The sequence below is a fragment of the Pseudonaja textilis genome, chromosome 4 (genome assembly GCF_049901715.1).
Source record: "Pseudonaja textilis isolate UNSWEBS1 chromosome 4, rPseTex1.2, whole genome shotgun sequence".
In the NCBI taxonomy this organism is placed as follows: Eukaryota; Metazoa; Chordata; class Lepidosauria; order Squamata; family Elapidae; genus Pseudonaja; species Pseudonaja textilis.
In genome coordinates this window covers 89,879,220-89,895,223 of record NC_141993.1, presented here as the reverse complement: position 1 = coordinate 89,895,223, position 16,004 = coordinate 89,879,220, and the positions used below count along the sequence as shown (strand labels likewise).

The 16,004-nt window shown below is 43.1% G+C and overlaps 1 long non-coding RNA gene across 1 annotated transcript in view; it reads right to left on the bottom strand.

Moving 5' to 3' along the window:
- Positions 1 to 11,224: 11,224 nt before the first annotated feature.
- Positions 11,225 to 16,004, bottom strand: part of LOC148125940 (uncharacterized) — a 30,905-nt gene continuing 26,125 nt past the window's right edge. The window contains exons 2-3 of the long non-coding RNA XR_015743655.1: positions 15,087 to 15,137; positions 11,225 to 13,353 (exon numbers count right to left, since the gene is read on the bottom strand). This is a non-coding gene — a long non-coding RNA (uncharacterized LOC148125940). The remainder of the gene's footprint in view (positions 13,354 to 15,086; positions 15,138 to 16,004) is intronic.

Here is a 16,004-nt window from a genome sequence, read left to right as displayed (position 1 = left end):
AGATCGAAGTTTTCTTCTAAGTTTTCTTTTTTTAAGGGAAGCTGGCTTGTCACAAAAAGTAACGGATTCCAATATCTTTATTTACAACGCTGTTTCTTTTCTTTTTTCTTTTCTCAAAAGGTTCTTTATTTTTATTTTAAAAAAACCAAAACAAATCCATCTTTCATGCATACAGTGTGTCAACTGGGTACATACATCTTGTGCACATATTGATATTTGTATACATTTTTACTAAGTTTACATTCATATTACAACTTATTCAACATTATATAATCATTATAACAATATAATTTGATGTCTTAGTTACTTACATGCAACACTGTTTTTTAATGCTGAGGATTTTGAGACGTGTGGCTTTTCAGAATTCCCATGGACGGCTGGGGAATTTTGGGAGTTGAAATCCACACATGTTAAATTCCCCAAGGTTGAGAAACACTGATTCATACGAATAACTTGGAGCCTTGGAGCCCAGAAGCAGCTAGAAAATAAACATTATGGGCAACCAAAGTTCAGCAAGTTGTGGGCATCATTCGAAGACTTGAAAGACCAAGTTTGGGACAGATCGTCATTGAGAAATTTTACTTATGAAGTCATTAACAGTCAAAAGAACCAATTAGTTGTCCTCAAAGGGAGCAGAGATAAACTAGATCTACATCAGCCTCCTGACAGCTGAGATTTTCTTAGTTGGAAAATCCACAAATGACTTTTTAGTCAAGCATAATAGGATCTCTCCTATCTTTGTAATTAAATGATTTTAATTAAATAAGGGCCGCATCTTCCTGACTGGGGTCAATGGTCTTCTTGATTCTCATGGAAAGGAATTGTCTTGTGGGAAATCTCTCTGCAGTTAGCTAGATTCACGGCTTATTTTCACAGGAAGAGGACTAGGTTTGGTGTTGGTTTTTGACAGATTAGCGATCAAAAAGCAAAATTCAACTTCCTTTTTTTTTGCATATGTCCAAATCTCGGGGCGCCCCCTTTGAAAGCCTGTATTCCTCTTCTGAGCTGAGTATTCCAGTGCAACGTGAACATCTAATACAGTGTTTCTCGTAGGCATAATTGCATCCTTCTGTGATTATGGAGGAACAGAGCCAGATCAGTCTGTGTTAGTCACAAATCACAAAGGCGTCTGCTTTTAAACATATTTGCTCGCTTGAAAAGCTGCTTCCAGGCGCCTTCTGATTGTACACTTCTGTAATTTAATTCCTCTCTAGGAATTCCTCTCTTCTTCTCTAGGTAAGTCCAATCAATTAGAATAGAGCTGGAAGGGACCTTGGAGGTCTTCTAGCCCAACCCCCTGCTCGATCAGGAGACCCTCTAAAAAGGATGCAAATGACCAGCTTTTCTGCAAGGCGTGCAAATCCTTCCATTCCCCCACCATCCGGTCAGAGCTGAAGAAGCTTCTTGGATGAGAAGCGAAACGTCTTCAAAGAAAAAGCAGAAAGTCCAGTTGACGCTCGAAAAAAACAACCTTTCAGATCTCAAGTCTGTTTGGAGTCAAAAGGCACTTTTACTGAAAAGATGCTGGTTACAGGAGAGTCAAGGTTACGAGGCGCTGAAAAAGGTGACTGATGAGAGTGTTTCAGAGTTACAACTTTTGCCAGCATCCCCATGGTCATGTGTTCGAAATTCAGATACTTGGCCACTGGTTCATACTTATGTATATCCCTGTTTCTTTACCTGCCGAAGGAGATCCACCTACCTCCTAGCCATCAAACGTGATGGCGTCTTTTGAGACCCAATCTCTCTCTTCCCCTTCTCTTTGAAGGCAGCCATTCGGGTCACCTCATTTGGACTTCACGCATTCCAACCTGGCATAATTTCCCCCTAGAGTGACACCTGTGTTTCTCCATTATCATCCTTTGCTGAACGTGCCACCGTCAGCTAACAGCTGCGAGAAGAAACTTACATGCCCAAAGATGGAAGGATGCAGGTAAGTGTGTCAACTCATAAAATATTTCCCTGGTCTTTTTAGAGTTGCGAACGGAAAGGGAGGGGGGACAGAACAGTGTGGCAGCTTGCAAACCGAAAGTGCATTCCAGAAATGTTTTCAAAGATAGTAACTAGGCGACCGAAGTTTCTGCTGCGTACAAAATTCTAACTGGAGAGCATGATTGATGACTCTGGGCTATGGATGTGTCCCATTGGAGAATATGAATTAGCATACACCCAGGGGGTGGGGGGAAATCCAGGCTCAAGGGTGACAAGGAATGGTGTGTCTCAGGGTCGGCTATACCCAGGCAGTACTGGACATGTTAACTCCCAATAAATCTTCTTTAAGCTTTGAAAATCTGGCTCGAGACTCATAATTTAAATGGGGGTAACTTTCAGAGCCCCGACAGCCAGGTCACATGATCCCCTGTGGTGACCTTCTGACAAAGTCAATGGGGAAGCCAGATTCACTGACCGGGTTACTAACTTATCAACTGCAGTGATTCGCTTAACAACGGGGGCAAGAAATGTTGCATTTCTCACTTCACAAATTCTCCCTTAACAACATAGATTTGGTGCTCAATTGGGGTCGTAAGTCAAGGACTACCTGTACAGCCAACTGCCTGTTTGTTCCCCATCTCCCTTCTGCAATTGATGACAGAACGCTGGCAAGGCACCAAGTCGAAGCTAGTGGTTTTCACAAGCTGCAAAGCAGTCAGTTGTAACTTGAGACACTAAGGTTTTAAACAGATTAATCAGAGTTGGAAGGGACCTTGTAGGTCATCCAGTCCAACCCCCTGCCCAAGCAGGAGACCCTACACCATTTCTGACAGAGGGGAGTCCAGTCTCTTCTTGAAAGCCTCCAGGGATGACGCTCCCACAACTTCTGTTCCATGGGTTGATTGTTCTCACAGTCAGAAAGTTTCTCCTTATTTCCAGGTTAAATCTCTCCTTGTTCAGTTTCCATCCATTATTCCTTGTCTGGTCTTCGGGCGCTTTGGAGAAAAGCTTGACCCGCTTCCTCCTCCTCTCTGTGGCAGCTCCTCAAATATTGGAAGGCTGCTCTCCTGTCTCCCCTGGTCCTTCTCTTCCCTAGACTAGCCAAACCCAGTTCCTGCAACCGTTCTTCATATGTTTTTGCCTCCAGTCCCCTAATCTTCCTGGTTGCTCTTCTCTGTACTTTTTCTAGAGTCTCAACATCTTTTTTTTATAGTGTGGTGATCAAAACTGGATGCAGTACTCTAAGTGTGGCTTTACTCAAGCTTTATGTGGTCTTACTAGGGCTTTATAGAGTGGTATTAGTACCTCACTTGAGGTAGAGAAAGGAGTGCGACAAGATAGCATTCTCTCTCATTTCTTGAATAACCTGTGTGCTGAAATGATTGTGAGGAAGCTAGATCTTAGAAAAAATAAAAATCCGGGTTGGAGGAAGAAATGTCAATGATCTTTGATATACTGACAATACAACTCTCTTCTCAGAAACCAAACAAGGCCTGAAACATCTGATCAAAAAAATCAAAGAAGTAGTGAGAACGTTGGTCTCTTTCTGAGCATCAAAAAGGCCAAGTTCGTGACCACTGCGAGGAATGTAAATATCAAAATAAAAATGGGTGGTGAAGAGGTAGAATGCACGGGAAAAATCCACTTTCCTAGACTACAGATTGCTCAAAGCAGTGAATGCAACCAAGAAACAAAACGTTGGATTGCACAAGGTCACACAGCAATGAAGAAGTGAATGGAAAAACAAGGACATCAGGCTAGCAACAAAATGTAGGTTAGTCCACTCTATTGCGTTCTCCAAGAGCCACCTACAGTTCTGAAAATTGAATTCTAAAAAAGCAAAACAGGAAGAAAATTGACTCGTTTGAGCTGTGGTGCTGGAGAAGGCTCCTGCGCATTCCTTGGATAGCAAAGGTGACCAGCAAGCAAATCCTGGGGCGTATAACACCCGACATGTTGCTGGAAGTCAAAAATCACAAAACCGTGTCTCACTTTCTTTGGCCATGTCACGAGGGGATGTTCACTGGAGAAAGCGATTATGCTGGGATGAGTTAGCGGTAAAAGGAAATCGGGCTGGCGAAGAACACGGTGGCTGGACACCATCAATGCTGACGGCAGTCAGAGCATAGAAAAATTCAAAGTAGTATTGCAAGATTGGAAGAGACGTGGACCAGAGAATCGCCAAGTCAGACACGACTGAATGGAAAACATCAACAATATTTTATTCTTTTTGTTAGTTTTTATTGTTATTTTAAATATGGTTTTACATTCTCTAAGCCGCCTCGAGTCGCCAGGGGCGAACAGGCAACAATATAAATTCAGTAAATAAACAAACAACCAAACACCCTAAATCAAGGATTATCCTGTATTGTTTCCCCGCTGTTTTTCATGTTCACTTCCCCCTGTCCCACTTCTTTCCTTTTCCTCCAGGCTTGTTTTTATATAATTCGTTCGTTTTGCTGGGCTTGTAAGCTGGCTCAGCTGTGTCTCTCAGCAGCGTGTATCCTCTCTATCTATAAATCAGGTTGTCCATGAACATCAACAGGATTATAGCATGTTGCAGCCGACTTGAGATTTATGCTTAATCGTGCATTCAAAACTCATGTTTTTCTAAGCAGATGCTCACCAGATACTTTCTGTTCTCAACTCAATCTTTTTTCCCCCTCCGGTATTCCCTCTTGGTCTCACTTGCCTGCTCATGCCACTTGACACAATAAATAAACCCACGGAGTATATATCCCCCTGAATTTTATTCATTTCCTCACATCTGCTCACATCACCAAACAGAATATATATTTTATCTATTTCCTGGAATCTTTTTGGTCTACCCACGATTCATCGCCGGTTCTTTCGTTATCTCCTTCCCTGGAGTAGAACAAAATCAATTGGCTGACTTTGGGCCGGACATTTTCTCTCAGTCTCAGGAAAGAAACAATGGCAAACTAACTTTGGAAATCTTGCCAAGAAAACAGCAGGATTTTTCTTTTTTTTTTTCCTTTTTTTTTTGAAAATTTTTTTGATTTTTAAAACCAACATAAACAAACAAAGACATAAAAACATAAAGCATCTTTTTTGAAAGCAGCCTGATCCCGGGTTACATCTCTTCGTACAGACACAAATTCAAATTCATGCTCATTGTTATATACCATTCCATATCTTATTACCATTCTACATTTTCAATATAGCTTCTCCCCTCTTTTAACTTTCTTAATTTTATTTATTTCATCTCAATTCAGATCATTATACTTATATCCTTTGTCTGTTCTGTTTCAGCTAAAACAGCAGGGTTTTTCTGTGCAGATGCCAGGAGCCACGCGTGACCTGAAGGTGAAAAATCCGGGGTAAATTAGATAGTGTCCGAGGGCAGGAATATTTTTCTGCACCCCTGGTAGTTTCCACCAGCATCAATAGCACTCTTCAGGTTGGCTGTGATCGGAGTCAAAAGAACCCACAGAGAAACAGAAGAGGCACAAGAGGGGAGTAACACATTTATACCGTGCAATCAGAAGGAAGAATTCCATAATTGGTTGCAAATGAGACTCGAAAACGCCTATGGAGCAGCGCTTCTCCTCCTGGCAACACTAAGAGAGATGGACTGTGCTGGCTAGGGAATTCTGGAAGTTGAAGTCCCCTCCTTTTAAATTTGCTCAGGTTGAGAAACACCGAGCCTATAGTTTTAAACCTCATAGTATCAAAAGTGGACGTTACCTTAGAGGTTGTCTAGGCCAACCTTCTACTCGCGGCAGGATCCCCTCAAAAGCTCACCAACCTGCTTGAAGCCTTCCAGAATAAGAATAAATCACCATTTCAGGTCGCAGCCTGTTCCGCTGGCCAGTGAGGAAGTTTCTCGTGGTGCTTGGTCTAATAGTCGTGTAGTTTTAATCCTTTGGTTCTGTGCTCCTACCCATGAGAACAACAGATAGTAAGTTCCTATTCTTCTGAGTCAGCTCTATTTTCTTTTCCTTCCTTCCTTCCTTCCCTTCCTCCCTCCCTCCAATCTATTGATCGATCCATCTATCAGAATGGGATATGGATAAGAATACAGAATAGCTTTATTTGACCAAGTGTCTGGTGCAGAAGCTCTCAAAGTACATGTAAAGAAACAGAGTAATAACTATTAATGAAGTTATTAATAATAACTATTAATAAAGGAGATAGTAGAGAATATATTCTCTCTCTCCTATCTATTTTCTATCACCTTAGATCTATCTATCTTCAGATGGCTATTTCAATTCCTTTTTGTGGAAGTGCAGAGTGAAAAATCATCCATTGGGAATATGATGCATGAATTTGGTTTGGGTTGTCCTGTCAAATGTACAGAATTGTCTGGGCACATCCCAAGAATTGTCTAAAAGTTTAACCAAAGGCAGAAGTCAGAAAAAAGTGCTACCTACAAGACTCTTCCTGATTCACTGCCACCTTTCTCTCCAACCATTCCACATTAATTTGCAATGGCAACCAGAAAACATCAAAACTGGGGAAAGTTACAGGCAGGGCACTGTATCTAATAATCTGATAAATTACTCCCGTTGGAGAAGTTCTGCTTTAAACAATGTGGGCCCAAAAACGAAGAGGTAACAAGCCAGCTAGTGGTGAAGGCACCAGGGCTAGAAACTGGGAGACGGTGAGTTGTAGTCCTGCCTTAGGCATGACTCAACTGGGTGACTTTGGGCCAGGAGACTGGGAGTTCTAGTCCTGCTTTAGGCATGAGATGACTTTGAGCCTCTCTCTCAGCCCAACCCACCTTAAAGGGTTATTGTGGAGAAAATAAGAGGAATACATGTACACTACCTTGAATTATTTATAAAAATACACGTAGGATTAAAAAAAAACTAAACTGATAAAAGAAAAAGGCTGAAATATCTTCTAGTGCGTGGGTGTCAAACTTGATTGTGTCATGTGACGTATTGTAATTATTTTTTGCCTTTGAGGAGCCAGGAGGGGCAGAGCCTTTGCATGATGTATCCGGGCCGCCAGTTGGACACCCTTGATCTAGTGCATCAGCTCTCAAAAGGAAAGTCAGCCTTGATCCCCTCTTGAGAAAGAGCATGATGTAATTAAAATATCTCATCCAGTCATCTATGTCTTGAAAATAATTAGTTAGCAGAGGTCACGGTGCATCTGCCAGAAATATTTTTTAGAGGACTGAAGGTGAGAGGGTCCTTTTCTGCATTTCTTTTGTGCTTTGATGTTTTCATCTGTACCTTCAAAGGATGCACTTGCTAATGTCTTCTAGTCCAACATAATTTTCAAAGATTCTTGAAAACTTGAAACACCTCAAGTGTTTCTTCCAGACTCTCTGTCTTACATCAATATCTGTTGTGAAATGAAAATTGCTGCAAATTTTACTCTGGGCTGAATTTGATTCCCAGACTTCCAGTGATGGTATAAAGTTGATTGAGGAGCTGCGTACCAGGCAAATTTGCATTCCAGAGAACATATCCAGAAGCCCTTTAAATAAAGATGAATACGAGATAACTGCATCTCTAATTGGCTGGGGATACATCTAAGAAATGGGTTAATCCGGTAATTTAACCAATTCAATTCTAGAGTTAAGTGTGACGTGAAAGTCCAATTATTGTAGGGGGCAAATTTATCCTTTTATACAAGTTTTTATGCATCCTTCCAGAATCTGGCCATTTCTTGCCCCCTTGAAAAGTAATTTTTTCTAAGCCAAACTGCATTGACAAATCATACAGAGTTCAGAATGGATGAGATGGAATGCTTCTTTTTAATATAGCAATAGCACTTAGACTTATATACCACTTCATAATGCTTTACAGTCCTCTCTAAGAAGTTTACAGAGTCGGCCTCTTGCCGCCAACAATCTGGGTCTTCATTTTACCGCGGTGGGAAGGATGGAAGGCTGAGTCAACCTTGAGCCTGGTGGGATTTGAACTGCAAATTGCAGGCAGCCGGCAAACAGCAGATGTAACCTGCAGTACTAAACTCTAACCATTGCACCACCAGAGCTCATATGTTTAAAAACAAACTGGGAAATGGGTTTGAATCCTCAGGCATACAAACCAGCTAGGGGACTTTGAGCCCCTCCATCTCCTCCTAACCCTCTTCACAGGGTTGTTGTGGAGAAAAATGGTGGAGGTGAGACCATGATGTAGATCAAGAGTCCCCAACCTTGGCAACTTTTAAGACTTGAGGACTTTTAACTCCCCGGCTGAGGAATTCTGGGAGTTGACGTCCAAAAGTCTTAAATTTTCCAAGGTTGGAAACCTGGAGGTCACACAAAATAAAGGCAGGGTATAGAGATGGACCTGGACAGAAAGATTAACTTGAGACAGCAGTTGAAACATGTTGCCTGAAGGGCTTTATTAGAAGCATCGCACTGAAGAGAAATCATTTTTCCTCTCCACTCAGGGCCGGTGAGACCACAGCTGACCTACTGTGTACAAGTCTTAGCCCCAGGTTTTCAGGAGGATATTGACAAGTTAGAATAGGTTCAGGGAAGGGTAAGAAACATGAAATTTCAGGATATGCCTTTGAAGGCCAGCTAAAAAAAAAAAAAGGCCAGTTCATACAAGTAGTCCTTGACTTGCAAGTTTGTTTACTGACGGTTCAAAGGTGTAACAGCACTGAAGAATGTGACTTATGACCATTTTTCAGATACCTCTGCAACATCCCCATGGTCATGTGATCAAAATTCAGGTGCTTGGCAACTGGTACATATTTACAACGGTTGCTGGGCCCCCTGTCATGCGACCTTCTGATAAACAAAATCAATGGGGAAGCCAAGATTCACTTAACAACTGGGTTACTAATTTAGCAACCACAGTGATTCATTTAACAACTGTGGCAAAGTCGTAAAATGAGGCAAAAGTCACTTAACGAATGTCTCACTTGACAACATAAATTTTAGGGTCAACTGTGGTCATAAGTCAAGGACTACCTGTATTTCTGACCATGCCCTTCTGAATGATTCTTAAACTGCTCGGCCCAATTTCCCATTAATGTCATTACTCCATAAGAAGACATTTTTCACAAGCAGACCCAAACCGAATCCTCAACACCTATACAAGCAAACGAGGGTGACTGGGAGGGAGGGGAAGGAGATACTGTCAGGTTCCAATGTAATATGAGGAAAAAAAACCCTCAAAAAGACAGTTCTGAATTGTAGTTGTTTTTTCCTCGCACACAAACACCGGCATGACTGACATCTATCAACTGGAAATTCGAAGTCAGGACTAACCTCCCAGTAACTGTCCCACCATTTAAAATTGTTCCCTAGCCGCACCCATCCATCCACCCACACACGCGCCCCACCCTCCATTCTTCCCTGAGTCAGTGGACATTAAGCAGGGAAGCCAGCAGAGTTCCATTGCCAGCCAGACTCCGTGCACATGTGCGCAAGTGTCCGCTTTTGTTTCAGCCGTGTGGCCGCCTAACAGCTGTTCAGTGTTGATGTCTGGTGTGGGCTATCCAAGTCGGCTGGCTGTCAAGGGTCCAACATGCATCCCCATTCAAATCATAAGTCTCTAGCCGCATCCCTGAGAACAGGGGTCTCAAACTCGCGGCCCGCATGATGATATCCTGTGGCCCCCACCGTGATATGAAAGTATAATATTAGTGCGGCCCACAGGGGGAACGGACCTCTGAAGGAAGTCCCGCCCGCCGTTCCTCGTCGTGGCTTCTTCTCCGCCCTGAACTTTAACCAGTCCAAGTACAGGTCCAGACTTACTGATGACCATCTTCAAGCCATACTGAGGGTCTCAAGTGGCCTCCTCTCTCAAGCCAAATGTGGCTCAGATATGTGAGAGGAAGCGTTGTCAAGTCTCTGGCAGCAAGGACTAAGCTGGAGAAGCCACGTTCTGAGGAACCGTTCATGACCTTCATTCAATGTTGTTCCACTCATGTGTTCAGGACTGTTCATGTATTGGAGAAATCATTAACTGTTGATGACATTTGAGGATATTTTTTTTAACAACGTTTTTTTTGTGGAATCCCTTATGCGGCCCAGCCTCACCCAGCCTCTGCCTCCAGCGGCCCCCAGGTAAATTGAGTTTGAGACCCCTGCCTCAGAATTTAAAAAAATGATTTATTAGGAGTGGCCATGTTGGCTTTAGCTGGGTGCAGCCGACACTAAAATACACCATTCATTTCCCCCTTGACCCTGGTCTTCCTCCCACTCCCTGGATGTATATTCTCCAATGGGACACATCCATAGTCAAGACACGCTCTCCAGTAATAATTTTTCACGCCAACAGCTTCGGCTGCCAAGGCGATTATCTGAAGCATTTAAGGAATGCACTGCTTTCCCCCCACTCCCTTTCTGCTGGCAACTAAAAAGTCCAAAGGAGTATTTTTTAGTTGACATGGGCTCTGTGGTCTGATGGGTTTAGCGTCATGGTGGCCATGTTGTTCTTGATTCCCCGCGGAAAAAGGAATCCCACCTTCTCTGTTCCCCACCAGAATGGCAGCCTCAGGCACACCAGGGCTGACAAATACCACTTTTAAAATAAAAATAAAACATCTATCCATTTGCCCTTCGAGCAGAGGCAAGCTTTCCAATCCAAACAGAAGAGAAAGGGAATCATCCTACAGACCCTTAGCACCAAGCTTCCCAGAGGATTCTCCCAAAGGATCCACCCCAAAGGAAGATTCACCCCCTTAAAGGCACTCCCCTCCTTTGGGGTGGATCCTCCCCTGTGGGAGGGCAGGTGGTTCTCTTCGGCAGCGGGGTCTGTCTCACCGCTGTTGTTGGAGACGGCGCTGGCGAGAGGCGCCAGTACTGGCGGGAAACATGGAAGCTACGGCTTCCCCACCCGAGAAGCGGCTGAAACGTTGCCGGTGGAGGAATGTGCAGCACTCCAAGTGCAGCAATGCACTGGCAGAAGGAAAAGCAACAGCAGCGGAGGAAGCAACAGTGGCGGGTGCGATGAAAAGTGCCCCACCGCCACTGAGGCCAACATCCACGCCGCCACCGCCACCTGCCCGCTGACCCGGCCTGCACCCAGCACCATACCTGGGTCTGCAGCAAAGGCGCTTGGCAGGGGTAGGGAGCGCTCCGCCATGATCGGCCATTAGGAGTGGCTGGTAGCGAGGCGTGGCTGCCCACGGGGCGCTCTAGGTGAGGGTGGGGGGGAGAAATTAAGTCACCCCCGAAAAGACGGCCTAGCCGTTTTTCGGGGGTCAAAAGAAAATAAGGCTTGGCCTTATTTTTTGAGAAACACGGTATTTATGTAAATATTGATTTTTTTATATAAAAAGAGTAACTTTTACCACAAATCAGGCAAAGCAGGCAGGCAGATTGAGTTGCTCACGGATTCACTTAGAGATCTACCTTTCTGCAATCTGCTACCTGAGTCTGCCCTGAAAAATAGAAGCTTCAATCCTAAGGAAGGCTCAGCTCTGCTTTTAGATTAGCTAGAAAGCAAGAAATCCAACGATTTCCTGCTTTCTAGCTAATCTAAATTTCTCTGCACAGCAGAACAGCTGATGGTCGGGGGGAAAAACTGAAAAAAAAAAAACTTACCAAACGCAGGCAAGTTGGATGGTGCGTATGCCAGGTAAGGAGTGAGTGGGTGGGGAGAGGCCAGCCAGTGGCGCGATTTGCCAGTTCTCCGAAGTGCGCAGAATCTTAACAACTGGTTCTATAGAACCAGTCTGACCAGGTAGAATCCCACCCCTGGATGGACCAAATATACACTGGAAATATAAGTGCAAGTGATACAAATCACTTTGGTTGGCAGAAGAATAAATGTCTGGGGAGGACTGTATTCGATCCTGTCCATTTCCCATTGTCCAGCAGCCATGCATGCAATGTCAGGCTCCTGTAATATAAATTCTGAGAAGCTGTTCTCCAAAAGACTATCATAAACATTTTCCTTTTCCCTTCTGGGAACTCAGTAACTCTTTTATCTTTGGACGGAGAGGGGATGACTCCATGCACGTGGTGGGCAAGCACACATGTCCGCAGCTCCATTTGCACAAGCAGCAGGCACACGCTCCCACCACTTGTGCAAATGGAGCGCACATGCATGCCCGCTGCTCATGCAAGTGGAGATGAACATGTATGCTCACCTCTTCCACAGTCCGGTTCCAAAAAGTTCAGTAGGTTGAGGAAGGGAGTGCTTAAACCCAATAGGCTCAAGTGGGTGGGGGGTTGCTGGCAAAGAACACGCTATGTGAATGTGGGAGACGCAGAGTCTGACCATTTGTTGGTCTGTCTATTACTACCAGTAGAATACACCTAAAGGCGATTGTTTCTGGCCAACAATAAAGCCAAAAAGGTAGCCTCATTTTGGCAGTTTAAAGTTTGACTTGGACACAAAATAAAATAAAAACCCTGCCAGAATCTGGCACCATATTAATCTGAACAAGATCTCACTTAACTCAGTCAGGGTCTACTATAGCTGGTTTTATTGCCTGCCAGTTTTTCAGCTACCCGGTCAGCCCTTCATCTTCAACTTTAACCCAAAGAATTCAAACAAAGTCAAACAACTTCACATTATGCCCTAGGTAGGCATCCCATATAATGGATAAATGTAACCCAGGTTAGGATCATTTCTGAGATGTATGGCGTGTCTTGCGAACACCATCCCTAAGTTTGTGAAAGGTTACCCTCCTGTGTGCATTATTTAGGGGTGATATAGGACTGTTTTATTTGCTCCCACTAATAGCTGAATGAAAATGATTGCTGATACTCTGGCTCCCTCAAGTGGGACTATTCCAACAGTAGCTTTGGAAAATGGTTTCCGTGAGTTAATTCCCAGAGCAATTTCAGCTTTTCCAAATCTCCAAGTGGCATTGACCAGAGGAAAAGAGGAATTCAGTAAATTGTGTGTTCTAATCTGAGGGGTCTTTAGATGAGAGGCAACCACTCATGGGGTTATTTTCAATTACGCTAAACATATCGGTAAAGTTGTTCTGTATGTTGACCACTTCCATATGTTGACCGCTTTCCTTCAGTCCCTTGGGTGGTCAACTTTTAGAGGTTTTACTGAATGTACCAAATATAAACTAAGTGAATTACTAGAATAAAAGCCACCAAAGTACATAAATGGCAAGGAGGTGGAGAGGGTTGGTAGTTTTAAATTTCTGCACACTTATATTTCGGAGGACCTCTCATGGACTACGAATGCTAACGTGCTTGTGAAGAAGGCACAGAAGAGGCTGCACTTCCTGAGAATGCTCAGGAAGATAAACCTATCTCAGTCTCTATTTCTGTCCTACTACTGCAGCACCATTGAGAGTGTCCTGACATACGGCATATGCTTGATATGGGAACAGATTTTGTCTGTAGTGGACAAAAAAGCCCTACAGAGAATCATTAAAATTGCCCAGAATATCACCGGCTCCAATTACCAGCCCCGAACGACATCTTCGCATCTCGCTGTTTGAACAAGTTGCACAACATTCTCAGAGACTCCTCCCATCCTGCTCACAATTTTGGTGAACTGTTGCCTTCTGCCAGAAGATACAGAACAATTAAAACTCGGACCGCAGGTTTTCCGAACACTTAACAATGAACTTAAGGACCACCATTAGTAAGCTGTTGGACAGTATTACTTAGTCTATTGTGTGGATGCTTGTGTGTTTTTAGAGGGTGGGGAACCTTACCAGGTGTGTGTGTGTTTGGGGATTGTCATGTGTGTTTCGGTGCTAGGTCTGATCTCTAGGTGTTACGTGAATTTTGTTGTATGTGTATACTGTGTATACTTGTAGGATGACAATAACGTATTCTATTCTATTCTGAAACTGAACCTACATTTTTTCCAGAAAAAAATTGGAACTGATGTTGTATATGCTAATAGCAACAAGAATAACAAGGATTCTGGGAAATTATTCTCCAAAGGATATCATAACCATTTTCCTTTTTCCCTTCTGGGAACCAGGAACTTACTACTCTGACTTTGCATGCAGACCTTATTTCCTCACAGACAGGAAATGGACATCACTTTAAATGGCCTCGGTGCAACATGGGATGCTTCTCTCAGGGGAATGACATATACAGATGAGTTAAGATGTATAGTTCAGGTTTGCAATGCTGAGAACACCAGGATCCCATATTTCAGGGGTCACCGATCATGCCCTCAAATGACATGGAGTAATCTGTGGACGCTTCCAATTTGTATAAATTGATGGTGCTTTGATCTGGCCCTAAGGAGTGTCTCCCAGCTTTGCTACATGCTTTAAACTTGGATGACTGACTAGCTGAGGGTGATTTGGAGCAAAGAAATGGCATAAAGGGAAAAGTTAAATATCCTTGCACTCGGTTTTCCCTGATTTCAGTCGTTCTGTCTGCCTTTTACAGTGTTCACCCTGACAAATGACTTGTGCAAATTGTTGGAGATGCCGTTTGAATGTTGCCTTAATTGTCCTTTAATGCAGTATTTCTCAACCTTGGCAACTTTAAGATGAGAGAACTTCAACTGCCAGAATTCTCTAGCCAACAGACTGGCTGGGGAATTTTAAGAGTTAGACTCCAAACGTGCTGGCAGGGTGATTTTGGGAAGCAGTTTATACTCATCTATGATTTAAAATTACAAAAACATGATTGGCCACTAGATGTCAGCAGCTGCATTGCTATTCAAAAGAACTCCCCTTACTTTGAAACAGTGATTTCAATTAACCTCGAATACATGGCAGAAATCTGCAAGGAAGAAAATTGTTCATTCTCCAATCGGCTTTTTTCAATCTAGCACCCTCTAGAGGGGCTAGGACCAGAAGGGTCAATTGCTCGTCTGATTGTGCCCTACAACAGGAGTTTTTAAATTGTATTTGATGAGAACTTGATGGATTCCATGAGAAACTAAGAGAAAAAAGCCCTTAAGTTCACTTAAGCACAGCCAATTTTCTAGCACTTGAGCTCTGCCTCTAATTCAGGCTTCCAGGGATTTTTTTAAACACTTCTGCAGCCTGAAAAAGTCTGAAAACACCTGCCCTAGAAGAATTCCTAAGAGGAACTCTTAGGCATCAATGCCACAACTAGAAGCACCAGAAAGGCCTTGTTCCTGTTTGTACCTATCAATCAATCATCTGTAGCATAAACTGCATATGAAAATCCTTGCTGGTTCATTACTTTCATGTTTGACCAGGCTGTGCTATATGAAGCAAGCCATGGGACCTAGGAAGAGTTGGGCTAATGGGTAAAATGGAACAAAATTAGCAATTCTTTGGAAAGGATATGTTCACATTACCTTCTCTCTTCTGTGTGCTTTTTTCTTCCTGTTGTGGATTTCTGGAAAACCCTGTAAGGAAGAGAGGATGGAGGGCAATTAGTTAATAGGAACAGGTTCCTTTCCCCCCCCCAGCCCCATTATAGATATGGATTCTAGATAGATCCGGCATCTCCTCTTATCAAAGGCCACTTAGACAGCTAGCAGAATGGACCACATGTAAGTCTACTAAATGAATAAATTTTATCTAGATCATTTTTCAGGACTCAAGAGCTCACCCTGGTCTTCTCAGATGGGTACACAAAGAAATGGCCACAAGCTTTTCAGAAATTTATAGATTTAGAGAGATCATGAAGTCCTTGTGCCTTGCTCTCATCGGTGCTCCCTTTTTCATTTTTTAATAATGTCATTTATACAAACGACTTATATAAAAGAAAATATATTAATACTTCCTTAATACTATATAGTTTGTCATAACTGTAGAACTGTTTTGATCCCCTTAGACCAGGGCTGTCAAACTCACAGCCCGGATGCATCACACGCTGGCTATGCCCATGCCTGGTTTAGCAAAGGAGAAAAAAGTCCCAATATATCATGTGATGCCACTGTGGCAATGAGTTTGACACCCTGCCTTAAGACACTCTCTTTTTAATCACTATCTTTTTAGTTTTCTCAACTTTACACATTTCTGTTTTTCCAATAATTGGAGCTCAAGTGATAACAATAGGGTGGTGCAGCCGGAGAGGAGTTGAGATGTAGGAGTTTGAGGATTCTGCATAGTATCTTAGTTGTTCTTAATCCTGTATTCTTCTGGAGAGAAAGCTGTAATGTTGTTCCTAGGATCTGTTGGAGTCACTTTCCCAGCTTAGGAGTCACTGCTCCAAATGCTCCCTACCTCCATTGGGATCATTTTGGCCTTTATTTCAACATCTGCTCTAA